An 18,208-nucleotide genomic window follows, 5' to 3' on the forward strand; every position below is an offset into this window, starting at 1 on the left:
TGCTCCTAACTAAAGACAACAATTCTGCAACTGGCTTCTTGGCCCTTTGCAGCAGACCTGTTCCCCATCTCTTTTCCAAGCCTGATGCTCCAGTGAGTTATATCAGCTCTTCATAATGTCCCATACATCTTCCTTTTGTTTAGAATAGTCAGAGTTGTTGCTGTTTCTTGCAACCAGAAGGATCTTAGCAGTACATTATGAGGTTTGATTTCAAGAGTTAAATAATAAAAAGTACAGCGGGGTGTGGTGGCATGTGCCTGTACTCCCAGCTACTTGGGAAGCTGAGGTGGGAAGAACACTTGAGTCTAGGGGTTCAAGGAAGCAATGCGTTATAATCATGCCTAAGAATGGCCACTGCACTCCAGTCTGGGCAACATAGCCTGTCTCTAAAACAAAACAAAACAAAACAAAACAAAACAAAACAAAATAAATGGTCCCTAAGCATGAGTTGCACAGGTCATGCCTTCTTCTAAACTAGGAAACACGGGAGCCCAGGCCCAGGATGAGAGGTAGGTGACACAGGCTTCAGGAAGTCTTGAATGCCCAGGTAAGGACACACAACAGGATTTTCTTTTCCTGGGCTTGCTGTGTATTACCCAATTCCCATTCCAGCTGCAGTGTCTAAGGCAGATGGTTGGGCAAATCCCACTCCAATTACAGAGTCCAGGAAAGGTGGCTGGGTAGCACTTAATCTTTAATCTTCTGTTTAGGTACTTAGGATAGAGTAAGAGGGAAGGACTCTGTCTTGCTGTCATCTCACCACTAGCTGAGTAGGAACTTAATGACATGTTTTCCACTTGAACACATAAATTTCTGTGAGGTTCCCTAACCCACCTGAAACCCAACAGTTAAAAAGGAGAAATGCAAGAGAATACTGGTGATGAAGTGAAGGTGGCTTCCAGGATACTGCCACTGGGTGAAGAATAAAAGCAAGTTTAGAAATATCCGTGAATGGCCTATTAAATGGTGGAATATATAAGAGATGAGTATCTTAAAATAAAGAACCTATCAATCTCTGGTTTTCAAAGATACCACTATATTCCAGCAAAAAGATCAATTTAGATGCTCTTAAGAATGAATGAACAAGGTAAATGTGAGGTAGGTCTGTTGTTGGTCAAAGATATATTCTCCTAGTTATTTTCTTTACATTTCTAACCAAATATGATGCCCCAACTACATTCATTTTCCTAATAGAAAAAAAAAATCGATCACAGACAGTAAACTTCTTACCAGTTAAAATAATTTGACATCTACAGGTACCAAAAACATATTCAGCTTTTAGCTTAGCTTATTAGGTTTGTTTTCTAAAGCTTACAAAAGAGGAAACCAACATTCTAAAAAAGACAGTTCACCGCATGGCAGAGTTGTGTGTGTGTGTGTGTTTTAAAGAAGGTCTAATTAATGTAAGATATTGTGTCATATCAACATTTTAATAGGAAAAAAAAATCCTCACCTAAATTACAAAAAATAGGTGAAGAGGGAGAAGAGCACAGCAAAACAAATGTATATGGCCAAACAGAAATGTTGGGAATAAACACTGATCAATGAATTCTCTATCATCCATACCAACAAAAGAAAGAAGTTACACATAGCATTGGTATTTATTCTTCAATACCAAAAGTCATGTAATCTTACGCACTTCCTTCAGCCCTCTCAGGCCAGAGAGCAGTTCTGAGCCTGTTTCACAAAAGCCTACATGGCACAGAGCAGGAATATAGAGCAGAGGATCTGGGCTCTAACTTCAGCTCTCTCTATAGCTGTTTCACCTCACGTAAATGTGCTAAGCCTGTGCCAGTTTCCATACCTTATTATAAAATGAGATGCTAGATCTAAATGCTCTATAAAATAGCTTCTAGCTCAGACATATTATAATGAATTTTCTTTTTGAGACAGGATCTCGCTTCGTTGCCCAGGCTGGAGTATGTGGCACAATCCTAGCTCACCACAGCCTTGAACTTCCGGGCTCAAGCAATCCTCCTGCCTCAGCCTCCTGATGAATTAGACTACAGGCGTGTACCACCACGCCTGGCTAATCTTTTTATTTTTTTATAGAGATGGGGTGTCACTATGCTGCCCAGGTTGGTCTCAAACTCCTGACCTCAGGCAATCTTCCTGCCTCGGTCTCCCAAAGTGTTGGGATTATAGGTTTGAGTCCCTCCTCCCAGCCTATAATTTAATTTTTAACATGAACTAGGATCTACCTATTAATAGTCATGAAGTGCATGTTCAATATAGATTCAAACTTCTATCCATATCTTTATAATGACACTTGATGATAATATTTGAGGCCAACAAGATTGTGTATCATTTCAATGAGCATTAAGCATACCTCGCACATTTCTAGTTGTGGAGCACTATGGTAGCAGGAGGAATTTCATTATTTTCAGTGATAAGATACAGTTTTCTGCATCTTATCATTGAAAATAATGAAAAACTAAACACTCATCTTCACATTTACACACTGTCATGCACTGTATAATGATGTTTTGGTCAGTGATGGAGCACCTATATGCATATGGATCCCGTAAGATTATAATGGACCTAAAAAATCTGCTATGGCCTAGAGACTGCGTAGTCATAGCCTGCAGCACAATGCATTACTCATATGTTTGCAGTGATGCTGGTAAAAACAAACCTACTGCACTATGAATCCTATAAAAGCATAGCCCATACAATTATGTACAGGCAGTAATGGTAATGGCTAACAATAATAAATGACTATGTTAATGGTGCATGTATTTACTACCATACTTATTACTGTTATTTTAGAGTGCACACCTTCAACTTAAAGAAATTAACTGTAAAACAGCCTCAGGTAGGTCCTTCAAGGGTTATCCAGAAGAAGGTATTGTTATCATAGGAGATGACAGCCCCATCTACATTATTGCCCCTGAAAACCTTCCAGTGGGACAAGATGTAGAGGTGGAAGACAGTGATACGGATTATCCTGACTGTGTAGGTCTAGTCTAATGTGTATGTTTGTGTCTTAGTTTTCAACAAAGGAGTTTTAAAAAGTAAAATAAATAAATTTTAAAAATAGAAAAAAGTTTACAGAATAATGATATAAAAATATTTTTGTAGCTGTCTGATGTTTGTGTTTTAAGCTAAGTGTTATTACAAAGGAGTCAACTTTTTTTTTAAATTAAGCATTATAAAATAAAAGTTATAGTAATCTAAGGTTTATTATTGAAAATGAAAACTTTTTAAAATCAATTTAATGTAGCCTAAGTGTATAGTTTATAAAGTCTACAGTAGTGTACACTAACGTCCTAGGCCTTCACATTCATTTCCTATTTCATCAATGATTCACCCAAAGCAACTTCCAGTCCTGCAAGCTCCATTCACAGTAAGTACCTTTTATACTCTAATTTTACTATACCTTTTCTATGTTTAGATGTTTACATACACAAATACATGCATTGTGTCATATAACTGCCTATAGTATTCAGTACAGCAACATGATGTACAGTTTTTAGTACAGGAACAACAGGCTATACCATACAGCGTCTGTGTGTAGTAGATGGCTATACCATCAGGGTTCGTGTGAGTACACTCCATGATGTTCAAACAATGACAATTGCCTAAGGACACATTTCTCAGAAGGTGTCCCAATTGTTAAGTAATGCATGGCTGTAGCTTGTTAAGTAGTATATTGGCCTATCAAGCTTATACTAGAAAAAGATAAGTAGCAGCAACATGTCAATAAAACCATTATGAGCTGTTTCTTGAGTGGTATGAGCTTGACAATATACTAAGGACCATAGGAGATTATTGCACAGTAAGTATTAAAAAGGCAGATGGAGTTGGTGACTACTACAGTCCTCTCACCAAAAAATTATTACTTAAAGAACCTTGACTGTAATTTCTTCTTCATTTTATAGGTGGCTAAACTGAGATCCAGAGATAGTAGTATTTAGTGATGGACAGGGGCTAGAACTTAGGTCTCAAGTCATAAAACAGACATCCTTCCACCATGACAGCCTGTCTCCTGCATTCAATACACAGATTAGAAGTCAACCAGAACAAACTATGTAAGGAGTGACTTACATGGATCTCAAGGGCATTATGCTAAATTTAAAAAGCCCATCTCACAGAATCACATATTATGATTCCATTTATGTAATGTTCATGAAATGACAAAACTATAGAGATGGAAAACAGTTGTCAGAGGGATGATGGGAAGGAAAAGGGGTAGAAGGGGTAGCACTAGGGAGACCTTTGTGATGACTGAATAATTTTCTACCTTCATTGGGATGGATGTGAATCGACAGTTGATAAAATGGCATAGAACTATACAAAGACGCTGTATCAATGTCAACTTCCTGGTTTTGATATTGTACTATAATTATATGAGATCTAACCACTGGTGGAAACTGGGTGAAAGGTACATGGGATGCACCTCTCTCTACTACCCTTGCCACTTCTGTGAATCTGTAATTACTTCCAAAAAAAAGCCAATGGGATTTTAACTTACTAAAAGGAGAGAAGAAAAGCACTAATGACTCTAAACTCCATTCTCACCTAGAATAATCAGAATAGTTCTCAACCAGAATAAATCTCTGAAGGTCAACGTAGACAAAACTTGTCACCATCCCTCTACTCCAAACTCTGTAATGGCTCCTGTCTCACTCAAAGCAAAGGCCAAGTACAGCCTACAAGTCTGCTGTCCCCATTCCCTTCTTCACTAACCCCATTTCCCACCACCCCTACCTTTGCTCCCTCTGTTCCAACCCTAAAGCCTTCTTTGCTATCCACGACACTTGACCATAAGACCTCTGTCTCTAGCATTGCCTTTGCCTTCTGCTGCTTGCTTTTTCCCATCCTCCAGGTCCTTGCTCCTGACACCTTGCCACTGAGGCCTCCCTGACTCTTCCCTGGCTTCCCTACTAAAAAATTTCCCCCTCCTAGCCCTGGAATACCTCCCTCGACTCTTTCATAGCTTTATTTTTCTCTATAGCACTTTTCATCACCTATATATCTTCACTGTTTCTTCATCTGATTGCCCCCACTGGAATGTAAGCGCCGCACAAAATAGATCTCTCTATTATATTCACTGATTTATCCCCAGTGCAAAGAGCTGGAGCCTGGCAACGTCATGTACTCAACTCAGTAAATAATCTGTTGACTAGAGATGGAGGGGAAAAAAAAAAAAACCCACAAACTAAAGTTAAAAAATAAAATAACCAAATAATGTTCGTGTGGCCTAAGAAAACAGGTGCAATTTGGAGATTACATGCGAATGAGGTTGAGTTTCACTTACATTTGGAAACATGAGATTTTAAATTCCAAGTCTGGCTTTAGTAAGATGAAACTTGAGAAAGACATTCACCTTTTAAGTCATATTTTCTGTTCTATCATACCAAGCAGACTAACTTGACCTGAAGGACCTCTAGGGTGGTAGACAAAGCTAAAGATCTAAATGATGCCACACAAGGCATCATCTGTGTTTCAGACCTTATCCAAGCTTAGAAATAAAGACATACCCCATGGGGAGCCATGGAAAGGACACGAGCATTTAACTCAAATACCCTCTATGAGGCAGAAAAGATATTACATACTGGGAATAAAATAGATATTTGTCACCTAGTGCTGTATGTGCTATGAGTCTTTTTTGTTGTTGCTGGCAGGGTCTGGTTCTGTTACCCAGGCTGGAGTGCAGTGGTGCAATCACAGTTCCCTGCAACCTCCACCTCCTGGGCTCAAGTGAGCCTCCCACTTCAGCCTTCTGAGTGCCTGGGACTATGGGCGCATGCTGCTACACCTGGCTTTTTTTTTTTTTCTTTTTAAAGTAGAGAAAAGGGTTTCACCATGTTGCCCACGCTGGACCTGAACTCTGGGGCTCAAGTGATTCACCCACCTTGGTCTCTCAAAGTGCTGGGCCACCGTGCTCTTTGCCACCGTGACTGGCCTACTATGAGTCTTATTATAAGTAAGCACCAAGTGCTGGGGGAAGACACACACAAGATGCACAATTCAGATTTTAGACAGGGTACCTACAGCAAAGCTTTCCTGAGAAATGAAGCTCTGAAGGATGAGTAAGAGCTAACCAGATGCTCTCTCCAGGTTAGAGAGCATACTAAGTTCAATAATAATGCATTTAACTTTTTTTTTTTTAAAGGAATGGTAAATGAGAACAGGGGAATGTAAATATAAACATGGAGAAGTAGGGAGGGGTCAGACCATGGCTTCGTATACTCCACTCGTAAGGCTGTGGAATGATTCTAAAAATCCGATGTGTGTTTCAAAAAGAGAATTAAAGCAGTAACGTAGAAAATGGATTGGAGGGCAGTAAGACTAGAAATAGAGAGGCTAGTAAAAAGAACTGCTGAGTTATTCTACGCTGACAGCATAAACCAGGCAGTGAGGAGAGACAGGATAGGATAAACCTGATATACCAATAGGTAATCGTGTACTGGGAGTGAGGAGGAGACAAAGATGACACCACGATCTCTAGACTAAAAGACTATATAAATGGTGATACTGTCAAAAGACAGGATCATTTGAGTAAAGGAACAACAGCTGAATATAGGTGGGAAGCCTGCTAGAGACAGGGATAGGGAAGTCAGCAGCATCGCCACGAGATCACCCAGAGACTGAATAGTGGTAAGAAGAGGGACAAGGAGAGAAGCCTAGGAAGCACAAATATTTAAGGAGCCCTCAAAGCAGATTGAGAAAAAGTTATCAGAGTTTATAGAAGGAAATCCACAAAAGTGTGGTATACTGAAAAGATGGAAGAAAACAAGATTTTAAAAGGTAAGTATTAAACACTCCAGAGAGGTCAAGTAAAAGTAAAGACTAAGAAGTGTCCTTGAGGGAAGCATTGGTGAATGACAGGGAAGGTTCAAAGTTAGAAGGTAAAGGAATGAATAGCAAATGGGACAGAATTAAAATGTCTTTTAATTCTTCTAATTAACTTGGCTATGAAGAGAAGACAAGAAGAAGAAAAGTAGATATAATAGGATAGAAGACTGAAGGACAATTAAAAATAAAATTAGTTAAAAAGAGAATAGCCAATAGCACAAAATCCCAAGGAGAACAAAAGAACTGGAATCCAGAGCATGTAGGCAGAACAATTAGTTTGGAAAGAAGAAGGTGAAACTGTCTACAGAGATGGGGAGGCAGGAGGTAAGAAAGCAAGCATAATAAGGAAGGCAAACTGGAAGCTGAGAGAACAAGAAGTTAAAGGCATTTTCCCGATAACCCTATATTTACTCCACAAAGTAAGAGGTGAGACTGCTGAGAGTGATGGGAAGAGATATAGTTGAGCAGGGGGGCTTGGTGGACAGAAATGGTCAAAGTCTAAAATAGCCATGGTAGTGAAATAACACCATTAAAACAGTATTTATGGAAAATTAATCCAGGAGTATAATGCAGGAAGATTTGAAGAGGGGGAAAACCTGCAGGTACAAAATGCTTGGATCTGCCTTGTTGAGTGCATGGAATGGAGGGATGGCAAGAGTAGAAGGAAAGAACTGATAAGAGAAATTCTTTAACATATAAATAACTAAATCACCATCTTCCTAATGAAACTGCTTTCTCTCAAAACCCCAAGGAACACCTAGGCAGGATAAAACGCCTTTAATTATTTCAGCTCCTGGTGGGAATCAAAGCTATTATTGATGGGCAGCCCCTAGCTTTTAGGTTTCCCAATCCAAAATGCTATATGCTTCTTGAACCATAGCTCATAATCCAACTTAGTAACTCATTAAATATGAATGACTATGCCTACTTAAAGCACATCTGGAATATTCCCTGTACAAGTGGTGATACATTTTAATGGTTGTCCAATCAACCTGACAGCTCTTCAAAATGAGTTGTCTAGGTTCTTGGCTTCTCTTCAAGCTCAGTGTGTCTGGCCGATATGAAAAGGAATAAACTCATTTGACAGGAGAAGAGTCTAATTTGGTGAGTACTAAAAAAGTTGGGTCTAGCCCATTGCTTAGGTTGTATTTTAATAAACTACACAGGTGATTCTTGGGCACACTGGAGTTTGAAACTTTCATTTTAATCAGCATTAGAGTTAAGCATGTTGGCTATAAAATGGGAGTAAGATACAAATGGAAATGAAAAGCAGGTATGTGGTAAATTGGGAAAAGATAAGGAGAAATGAAAAGTTGACAATCATCAGCACACAAAGGGTAGATAAAGTTATGATTTAACAAAATACCACATAAAATACCACAGTCTGGGCAACATAGCGATACCCTGTCTCTATAAAAAATAAATAAATAAAAATAAATAAATTAGCTGGGCATGATGGCATGCTACCCAGGAAGCTGAAGTAGGAGGATCCAGGAGGTCAAGGCTGCCATGAACCATGATCATGTCACTGCATTCTAGCCTGAGTGATAGGGCGAGACCTTGTCTCAAAAACAAAACAATAACAAAATCACAAAGGAGAAAAAAAAAATTACAGAATCAAGACAGTCCCTTAGAAAATGTGAAGCCAAAGGACTTAATTAAATCTTTTTTTGTTTGTTTGTTTAATCTTGTACCAAAGATAAGGTATGGCACTTAGAAACAACACATCCAGTTCCTGCTTCTCATTTCATTTCTGGAGTTCATTTCCAAAGATGGACAAACAATGTTTTTGACATCTGTATGGCATCTTTCTTTGAAGAAAAACTGTGTGATACAATAATGCTCTGAGCCACATTTCCTAACCTACTTCCAATCTTGATCTTCCTAAATTAACCTCAAATTCTTTACAGATAGAAGGACAGAGATCCTGTAACTTAGTAAGGGCCATGGCTATGTCAACTATAGATAATTTGAAGGAACCCAGCATATGTGTAGATGCCCTCAGAGGGATACACTAATGTAATCATCAATAGTATTTCTCTCTCAATGGAATTCCTGCCTGACTGCTGAACTAGGTGCAAGCTAATTTCCCCCATGGTGAATACTGCTGTTGAGATGCAGAACTCTCCACCATCTGTTACCCAGAATTAGCATAATGACAGATTATCTAATCCCTTATATAAATGGTGCTTCTATAACACCAGTTCACTCACATCCTCATTCATATGGTCTACCTCCACCCTATAAAAATTGGTCCTCCCATTCTCCTGGTGATGGATCTGGTCTGGAGTTTACCTCCAATCTTGCCAAAGAGTCCAGGTGCTTTGCCAATGAGAAGCTTTCCTAACCTATTTTATTCAGGAGTGGGAATGCAGCTGTTATTCCAGATGCATCTGAAAAGGGGCACGCTGAAAATAAAGAAAAACTGTCTCTAGTAGACCAGCAAAATCCATAGTGCAGGGAAGTGCCTTCAATTAGATCACATTAAAAACTTTGACAATGTATACAAAGAAAAGGATTAGTTAGCACTGAACTGGTGAGAATGAAAAAAGGGAGAAAGGCAACAGAAAGAAATCAGAAAATTAAATTGGCAGCAAAGTAATAAAATTCTAACAAGAAAGACTGCTGTTTTACAGATTCAGAAGTGTTCTAGACAGCAAGACTTAGGTAGCATTGAACAAAATACGAGAATCAGACACCCAGAAAAACAAGGACATGCTCACAAATTCAAATAACCAAGAGAAGAGCACCATCAGCAAGAAGTGGATGGATGGTTGCTGGTGTCACCAAACAGAAGTGGTGAACTGTTCTACCCCCAGTGACCAGTGTAGAGACAGCTCAATTGGCAGGAAGTGAGAAGCCATCAGATTGTATTGAAAACAATTTCCAAAACATGCTGTTTCCTCATAAACTGAGCCTTTGATAGGGGTCAAGAGAAAAAGATGACAAGAAAACGTGCTTGCATATAAAGAGCTACCTAATTTCCTGGGGTGGGGGGTAGGGGAAGACTTAGAAAAATGGGAGAAGTTTCTTATTTATCCTAAATATCTAACCATTCAAATAAATTAAGTACTTATTTATAACATTTATACATCATTAAGTATACATTTCAGAAAAGTTTTGCTCAAGCTGCACTCTGTATGGGTGTATTCAACACCGGAGTATACACCATCAATAGAGACACTTTTTGAGGTACTTTTCTCTCACTTTGAAATTTTATCATTTGTCTTATAAGCATACCATATATTCATATCTTCACAACATAACCTAGGACAGGGGCAGGCAAACTCTTCTCTAGTTTTTGGAGTTAAAGTTTTATGGGGACACCACACCCATTTGTTTGCACATCATCTATGGCTGCTTTACCACTACAAAGGCAGAGCTGAATAGCTGCAAGGGAGACCATATGACTCTCAAAGCTGAAAATATTTACTATCTGGCCCTTTGAAGAAAAGTTTGCCAACTTATACCTTAGAGCACTGCTCTTTAAGGTGAGCTTTAACAGGTTACTTTCCATGGTGCTTGTAATGAGGGGGTCACACTCACAGGAATAATTACTATATTTGTGTAAAAAAAAAACTTAGCTATTGTTTTACGATTCTGGCAATATGACCTTCATATAGCACTGGTTAATTCATATGTTCAAAACAAAGTAACTAAGGGAGCATACTGTAATATGACAGCCTCTGAGAAGAGGTAAAGCAGCCACAGATGATGTGCAAACAAATGGGTGTGGTGTCCCCATAAAACTTTAACTCCAAAAACTGGAGAAGAGTTTGCCTGCCCCTGTCCTAGGTTATGTTGTGATGATATGAATATATGGTATACTCTAAGGATAAGGTGACTTCCTCTTTACTAAGCAGTAATTTTTTTTTTAGGGAAGAAAGACCATGGCATTTATTCAAGGTATTAACACTCTGGCCAAAAGACTCTACAGTAAATAAACTGGCACCTTGCTTCCACGGAACATTCACAATGCTTCCATTAAGAGTAAGGAATGCAACCAACACTGTCTTCTCCGCTTTTAAGAGCAGCAGGAGGTACAGAAAGAAGCTGTGTGGGATACTGGACTTGCTGTGCAGTGTTACCTCCTGAAGATTTTGTGGGGAAAAAATGAATTACTACATTTAGATAGTGCCTGGCACACAGTAAGCATTATATATGTTATATATGTTGGCGGTCACTGTTGTTGTTATTAATTTTCATTATTAGCATGGGCCTAGTTACGTCATTCCTCCTGGACTCAGCTGCCTTGTTTGCAAAATGAGGGAGGTGGAATAGATAGTCCTATCGATGTCTTTCTACTAAAAAATTCTATGACTTTATCAGAAGAAAAAAAATCCAAAATACAGACATCAAGGGACATGTTCTCAAAGAAAGCATCTTTTAGGAAATAGTTGAAAAGGTGAAGTCTGACTTCACAAGTCCAGAGATCCAGGAGACGAAGCTGTCAGTGCAAATTCTTGCTTCAAATGCAACTGTGCTGGGAAGAGGTCACCCTGAGCTGATAAAGATATCGTGTTCACCTCTTCAGCAGCAGTGCACAGCCTGGGAGAGCACCCATCCATCCGCAACACTCTCAATCATACATGCCACTGCAGAGGCAAGATTCATGGCTTCAGCAACAGCCCAGTGTTATCCAATATGCATGAAACCAAAGTTTCCATCATTTCCAGTGGTCAAAGGCCAGTGAGTGTTAAATCCCAGAATACCAGGATTAATGAAGGAGTCATTAAAAACCCAGCATTAAATCACTTCTGTAGCCAATGCCGAGAGTGATGTCTGTAATACATTACAAGGCTGATTTAAAAGAAACAAGTTCCAATTTAGAAATGAATTACCTGAATTTTTTTTAACTGGTTGGATGGCTATCACAGCAATTTTGTTATTACAGGGGAAAGAGAGAATGGGTAACTTATAAATTATGCTGCAAATGGTGAATTGCCCTAAGATCACAGGGCACTGGATTCCAGGGCAAAAAACCTCTTAGAGACATATTAAGAGGGAGACAAGACTCCTGGTAATCAAGTCAGAATTTCTTTTGTCCCCCAAAATATTCTAGGCGGGTAGGGTGCTGTTAACTTTTCATGCTTGGGAAATAAATTTGATCTAGAAAAGTTTTAGAATAACGACAGTCTGATTCTATTTCCACAGTCCCTGCCTTTAGCAGACTACGACGAGTGAATGTATTCTTCAGCTCCTGCTTTTGAAGCTGCCATACATAAAAAACATGTACTTTCTAGAAAAAGACCTCTTAGGTAGTGAAATCAAAGCTAAACTGCAGAAGGTGAGGGGAATAATGTGGGGATTACCTTCTAATCCACAATGAATAGTAATGTCTTATTGCTAGACATAATCTATCAATGTGAAAAAGTCTTCAACAAATGTGTTAAAGATGAAGCATACTGCAAAACAAAAACGTGGCACAAGTAGGCATGGCCATGCTCTGCCTATACACTCCATTCTTCCCCTGAGTTCCTAGATGGGAAAATCACAGCCTCCAGACTTTACTTACTGTTTTAGGTTATAGCATGGAATGCTGCACTGATTAAAAAACAAATAAGGCCAGGAGCGGTCGCTCACGCCTGTAATCCCAGCCCTTTGGGGGGCTGAGTCAGGTGGATCTCCTAAGGTCAGGATCACCAGCCTGGCCAACATAGCAAAACCCTGTCTCTACTGAAAAATACAAAAAGTAGCTAGATGTGGTGATGGGCACCTGTAATCCTAGCTATTCAGGAGGCTGAGATAGGAGAATCACTTGAACCTGGGAGTCGGAGGTTGCAGTGAGCCAAGATAGTGCCACTGCATTCCAGCCTAGTCAACAGAGTGAGACTCTGTTTCAAAAAACAAAACAGAAAAACAAAACAAATGAATGACACCAGGTAGACAGGCGAAGAGCATCCCTTCACAAGCAATGATTCTCAGTCACACTCAACACATAAAATCTTAACAGTGCAAGGTGAGGTATAGAAAATATTTCCAATTCAAAGGATCCAAACCAAAATGGAAATACTCATTCCTAATTCTCCCTCTTCTCTGCCAACTCATGATACAATGATTTACATCTCTCCCTGAAAAGCAGCCTTGAAGGGTTATCTAAGACCAGGTCATATAATTCTTAAAATATTATGTTATAAACATGGATGATATTCAAGATATTTAACAATTGGCACTGGCTAGTTTGTTATACCTGTGCTTACTGGCTGAATAAAAGCCCCTTTTAGAAAGGTGTGAAAGAAAACAGCTAGGGTCATAAATGGGGTTATATCTAGAAGCACATCAACATAAAACAGCAAATCTACTCCAGCATATCAGTTTAGATTAAAGGCTGCCAAATAATTATACTTTGGTCATCAAAATACACATTATTAATTTCATATACATAGGCTATCCCCCAAAATAGAACACCATAAACTCTAGGGCTTCTTGGATATTTAATTTTGGGTTTCAGTCTTTATAAACCCACCAACTGACATTGAGCCTGAAAAATGATTATACTTGAATTTATTTCATAACCCCAAATATTTATGACTTGGAGATACATAAATATTTATTACTTGGAGATACAGTTTTGGTTAGCTAGCAATAAGAGAGACAACAAAAGAGATTAACACCTTTTACTGCCTAAGGATTCCTTCTAGGAAGGTGTTTTAAAACAAGAGTAATAATAAACAGTCGCTGGCCAGATAAAATCGATGAATTTGAAAATCAGTTACAGATAGGGTTAAAAGGAACCTTACAGGTCCAAATTCACTATACTACCGTTTCACTACACCACTGCTCTCTCAGATAAGCAATTCAACTAAGGTCACATCAGTGGCGAATGGCAATCAGTCCACTGAGTTGATTGGTGGGGATTACTAAGAATTAACTATTTGGGTAAAATATGATTACATTAATGAAGAACAAGCACCTTAAGCAGACTTTTGTAAATCCAGACTTCCAAGAAAACCTAATCACCTAAAATCAAGAGCCTGGGAAGGAAGAGCTACAAAAGGGAAAATCTACAACTAGATATTACAGCCAAAAGGAAACTTGTGGCTTCATTGCTACTGCTTGTCTCACCCATAAACATTCCCACCAGTGAAATCCCCTCTACCAAGAATCTGAGAAGAGGTTTGAAGGAATTTTACATTACCAAGAAGACACATATTAAGGAAGCATAATGTTGACAGTACTGTTAATGCCACTTTCAAAAAAGACCAGCTAAGGGCCTTAGGAAAAGAGGTTAACTGACTTGCAAGGTCACACTTTAACCTGGAGGCAGAGCTAGAAATAACCATCTCCCCACTGGCCCCTCCACTGCTCTGCCATCATGTACCTTTTCCAAACAGAGTTGGTATTGAAGAAATTAACAGAGTTGTAAAAGTGATCTGAGAACATAAACATCTGTAAGGTCTTTCTTATTCCTCCTATTACCTGTATCTATGCTGCAGACTTAATCTGAGAGCAGAAAAGATTGTTGGTTTTGGCACCTCCTGTTTCCTTTAGACTCCGCTTCTCAGTGGTTAACAATATTGGGTGCACACCAGAATCACCACTTAAAACACTAATGCCAGACCCCACCCCAGACAAATAAAGCAAGAACCTCTAGGGGTGAAGATTTACACTGATAAAACACCATGCATCAGTACTTAGATTTTAAATTTGGGTGTCACCATTTTTTGTAAGTACTCCAGGTGATTCTATCAAGTTCTGTGAAAAACTACCCAGACAGAAAACTTCAGCTAATATTACTCTCCTCAAGAAATCAAGGGCCAAGAATGATGTAATACAACCTAAGGCCCCAGAATCATAAATGTGTCATATCACCTGGCCTTCCCAAAGAACAAGGTCCTGAGAATTCTGGGAAGGGAATAGAGCAAACTTTAGTATTATTTCAGGAACAGCAAACTCATTCCTACTGGTTCTATTTAGGTCACAGGAAGCCAACCAATCAGTCGTGGTAGCAACCAGAGAGAAGATTCCTCCTTTTTGTCTCTGCAGAATAGAACTGCCAACTGGCCATGCTGTACTTCCTAGGCAGCTGTGATGACAAGAGCCCCTGCAAAACGTAGACATCGTGTAGGGGTGGGGAAGGGTGGCTCTCTGCCTCGCTGGGAAACAAGGACAAATAAGCTAACTTGTGGTCATTATGACAAAACCAAGCCTACATACCCAGTTTATTATTGGCTTGACATTAAACATCAATTAACAACAAAACAAAACCGCCCACCCATGCAAACACATATCCCAAAACAGAAAATTACATAATGGCATCTGGAATGATCTGCTCTGACAGTGAGAGCAGAACCAGTCAAACCAACGAGGTCTAGAAAGGTCCAAAATGGAGAGAGGCAGCCCCAGAGAGTCATTTTCACATCCCCTATAGTTTATGTAAATGCAGGTATACATAAACAACATTTTGTTCAGAGGAAGAAACTGAAGTAATAGTCTAGATTCTAGAAGACTATCATCCTACTCAGAGAAACACTAAACCATGCTAATTGGAAGTATAACTCTATGTTCTCCTACCAAACCTAATCATTCTAGATAAGAACAGATTTGTCAGAAGAAACTTGTTTTAGCACATGTTGCTTTTTAGGGTAGAGGGTCAAAATAAGTTTTATTTCACAGTGGTCAGAAAGGAAAAAGACGTCCAGGAAGAGGAATCCCACTACCTGTCCATTATGGTTTATGGCCCACATACCAGCCAGCTGGCATCACAGGAGCAGGAGAGTGGTGTTTTTGTTCCCCAGAGTCCATTAGCAACTGGACCAAACCCAATGTCACTGTTGCTAAGGTCCAGATTGTGGCAGCTGCTTTAGATTTGCACTGCATAAACAGAGTACAGAACTTCTGCAGGTAAAAGCTCTAGAAATGAGACCCCACGCCAGGCCTCAGACTTGGAAGAGGAAGACAGCTTGGGCCAGACCCCAGTGAGTGCCCAAGCCCTCTTGGAGGGACTTTTGGAGCTCCTACTGTCTAGAGAGACAGTGGTTGGGGCACTGAGGTGTCTGGGGGCCCAAGAAGAGGCAAAGGGAGCAGCAAGGGGCCCAGGTGACCAAGTTTCCCGCAGCACCTGGATCGGCTCTCCGAGTTGGCTGACCAGATGGTGGCCCAGGGCAACCTTGGCAGGCACCAGGAAATGAGGGAACAGTTGGCCATGCGGCTGAAGGGTTTGGAGTGCCAGGCCCTAGGGACCCCACAATCCCACATCCCCATGCTCCCTGGACATGTTCACTGAGGAAGTGGTGGAGAGGGAACTGGAGACCCCAACCCCTACCCAGAAAGAAGAAGCAGAGTTGCCACGAGATGGTCTGGTGGATGTGATGTGGGAATATAACTGGGTAAACCTGGGGGATGCCAAGCTGCATGGGCCCTTCACCAGCGCCCAGATGCAGACCTGGATGAGTGAAGGCTACTTTCCTGATGGTGTTTATTGCTGGAAGCTGGACCCCCTTGGTGGTCAGTTCTACAACTCTAAATGCATTGACTTTGACCTCTACACCTGAGCCTGCTGGGGGCCGAGTTTAGTGGGCCCTCCTTTCCTGAACTTTGTGGAGGAAGTCCAAGTGTCTCAGGCAGTGAGGAAATTGGAGGCCATTTTTCAGTCAATTTCCTTTTCCCAATAAAAGCCTTTAGTTGTGGGGCCTTGGCTGTGCTAATGGCCAGAAGCGAGGGAACTTCTCCACAGCCCCTTTGGATTCGCCTTGATCCCTGAGTGTTCGCTTCTATGAAAATCCTCCTTGGATGTGCCTGTCGGGGTCCTGTGGCCTCCCTGCCTGGGCTCTGCTTGCCAAGTAAACACCCCCAACTGTGCTACAAAAAAAAAAAAAAAAAAAAAAAGGAGAGACCCCACTTACAAAACCAAGTGAAAACAAAAATACATAAAAAAAAAAAAAGTGTTGACATTTTTCCTAAGAATTGGAAACTAGAATATTTTTTAACTTACTGATTCATAGTTCTAGTACAAGCAATAAACAAGTCCAGCAAAAGTTTAAGGGCTTTGAAATTCTCTCCTTCTCTTTGGAAAGGAAAGGGTATTTTTGGTTCCTTGCTTTGAAAGACAATAAACCACTACAAAGACTCTGTGGTCAACCTTCACTCAATGATCTGATCTTTCCACAGCTGCAGAGGGTGCTAAGTGACACAAGAAGCAATATAAACATTTCAGAGGGAAATTTCTGAAAAAGTGGTGACAGGAATAAATGAATTGTTTAGTTGCTTCTTGGTGTAAAAAAAAGAAAAGGTGATTTTGTAGTCAATGACTAAATGATCCCTTTTTCACTGGGAAGGAAGAAGGATGGTGTGAGAACTGTAACATAGTTCCCATTGCTACTGACCTAATGCGTGATGGCTTATAAACCACATTTTGAACACAATAGCTGCTCACATTAAAGCAACAGTCTGCTGAATACCAGTTTATATGTAAGCAGATATATTAGAAATTCATAAGACTCCATGTAAAACCAACAATGGAAACCTGATAGAACAGCCCACCTCCCTTTATGAAGTTAATGCTCTTAAACATCTCCCATTCCTAACATACATACTCACCTCCAAGATCACAGTATTTGCTAAATCCTTCCAAGTTCCTTTTGTTTCCCTATTTAAAACACATTTTCACTAAAGGCAGAAAAATTAACCAAGGTATCACAGCAGGAAGGGCCATTCTAAAAGCTCCATGGACTATGGCTTTGAGTAAGCCTTTTCAGGTGGTGATAGAGTAAAAACATTTCCAAAAACAGTAATTTGGTAGCCCTGTGCCTTTTCATCACCTCAGATAAACAGGTAAAGTAGATAGCTAGCTTACTAGCTAGAGCAAGCATACCCAGGGAAGTAGCTGGCTAGCACACCTCTTGATTTGAAAGGTATCCAATATACTGTTTTTATTAAAGAATAAATTGTGTACCTACCAAATGGTAAATATGTGTTAAGCTTCCTGAAATATTAAGCATTACTCATGCATATCCATTACTTCTACCTGTATGCAAGTACTTACCTTAAGGAAACATAGTATACATTCAATACTTAGGGGGAAAATGAATGCAATTCACCATCAAGAAAACTGAAAAAGTGATGTGAGGAGACTAATACAAACCAAAGTGCCTTCAACGGAACAATAAAATGGCCTAGTACCAGAGTCCTCAACCATAATCCAATGAGGCATTTTGTTTTGTTTTGTAAATTAAACCTTGGGTAGCTACTACTTACTAAATTCATCCTTAAAAGAATCTGTTGGGTAGCAATAACATTAGTGGATGAGTTGGCCACAGGGAGTGTGATGAAGAAAAAGAGAACAGAATATAAAATCAAATTTGAGCTTAAAGAAATAGCTGGACATGTGAGAGAGAAGTGGGAAAGAGGACGGAGAAAAGATGGAAGAGACGATTAGATTTAAAAATTAGGTCAATAGTGAGCAGCT

General features: G+C 39.8%; 1 protein-coding gene and 1 pseudogene across 2 annotated transcripts in view; one reads left to right on the plus strand and one right to left on the minus strand.

Moving 5' to 3' along the window:
* SND1 (staphylococcal nuclease and tudor domain containing 1) overlaps positions 1-18,208 on the minus strand; it is a 441,984-nt gene that overhangs the window by 215,651 nt on the left and 208,125 nt on the right. The window lies entirely within an intron of this gene.
* On the plus strand, positions 9,517-16,430 carry LOC105550907 (annotated as a pseudogene). The gene is made up of 3 exons (XR_001007800.1): positions 9,517-9,653; positions 15,386-15,522; positions 15,628-16,430. The product of XR_001007800.1 is annotated as a CD2 antigen cytoplasmic tail-binding protein 2 pseudogene (transcript).

Source organism: Mandrillus leucophaeus, unplaced genomic scaffold, assembly GCF_000951045.1.
Source record: "Mandrillus leucophaeus isolate KB7577 unplaced genomic scaffold, Mleu.le_1.0 Scaffold5, whole genome shotgun sequence".
In the NCBI taxonomy this organism is placed as follows: domain Eukaryota; kingdom Metazoa; phylum Chordata; class Mammalia; order Primates; family Cercopithecidae; genus Mandrillus; species Mandrillus leucophaeus.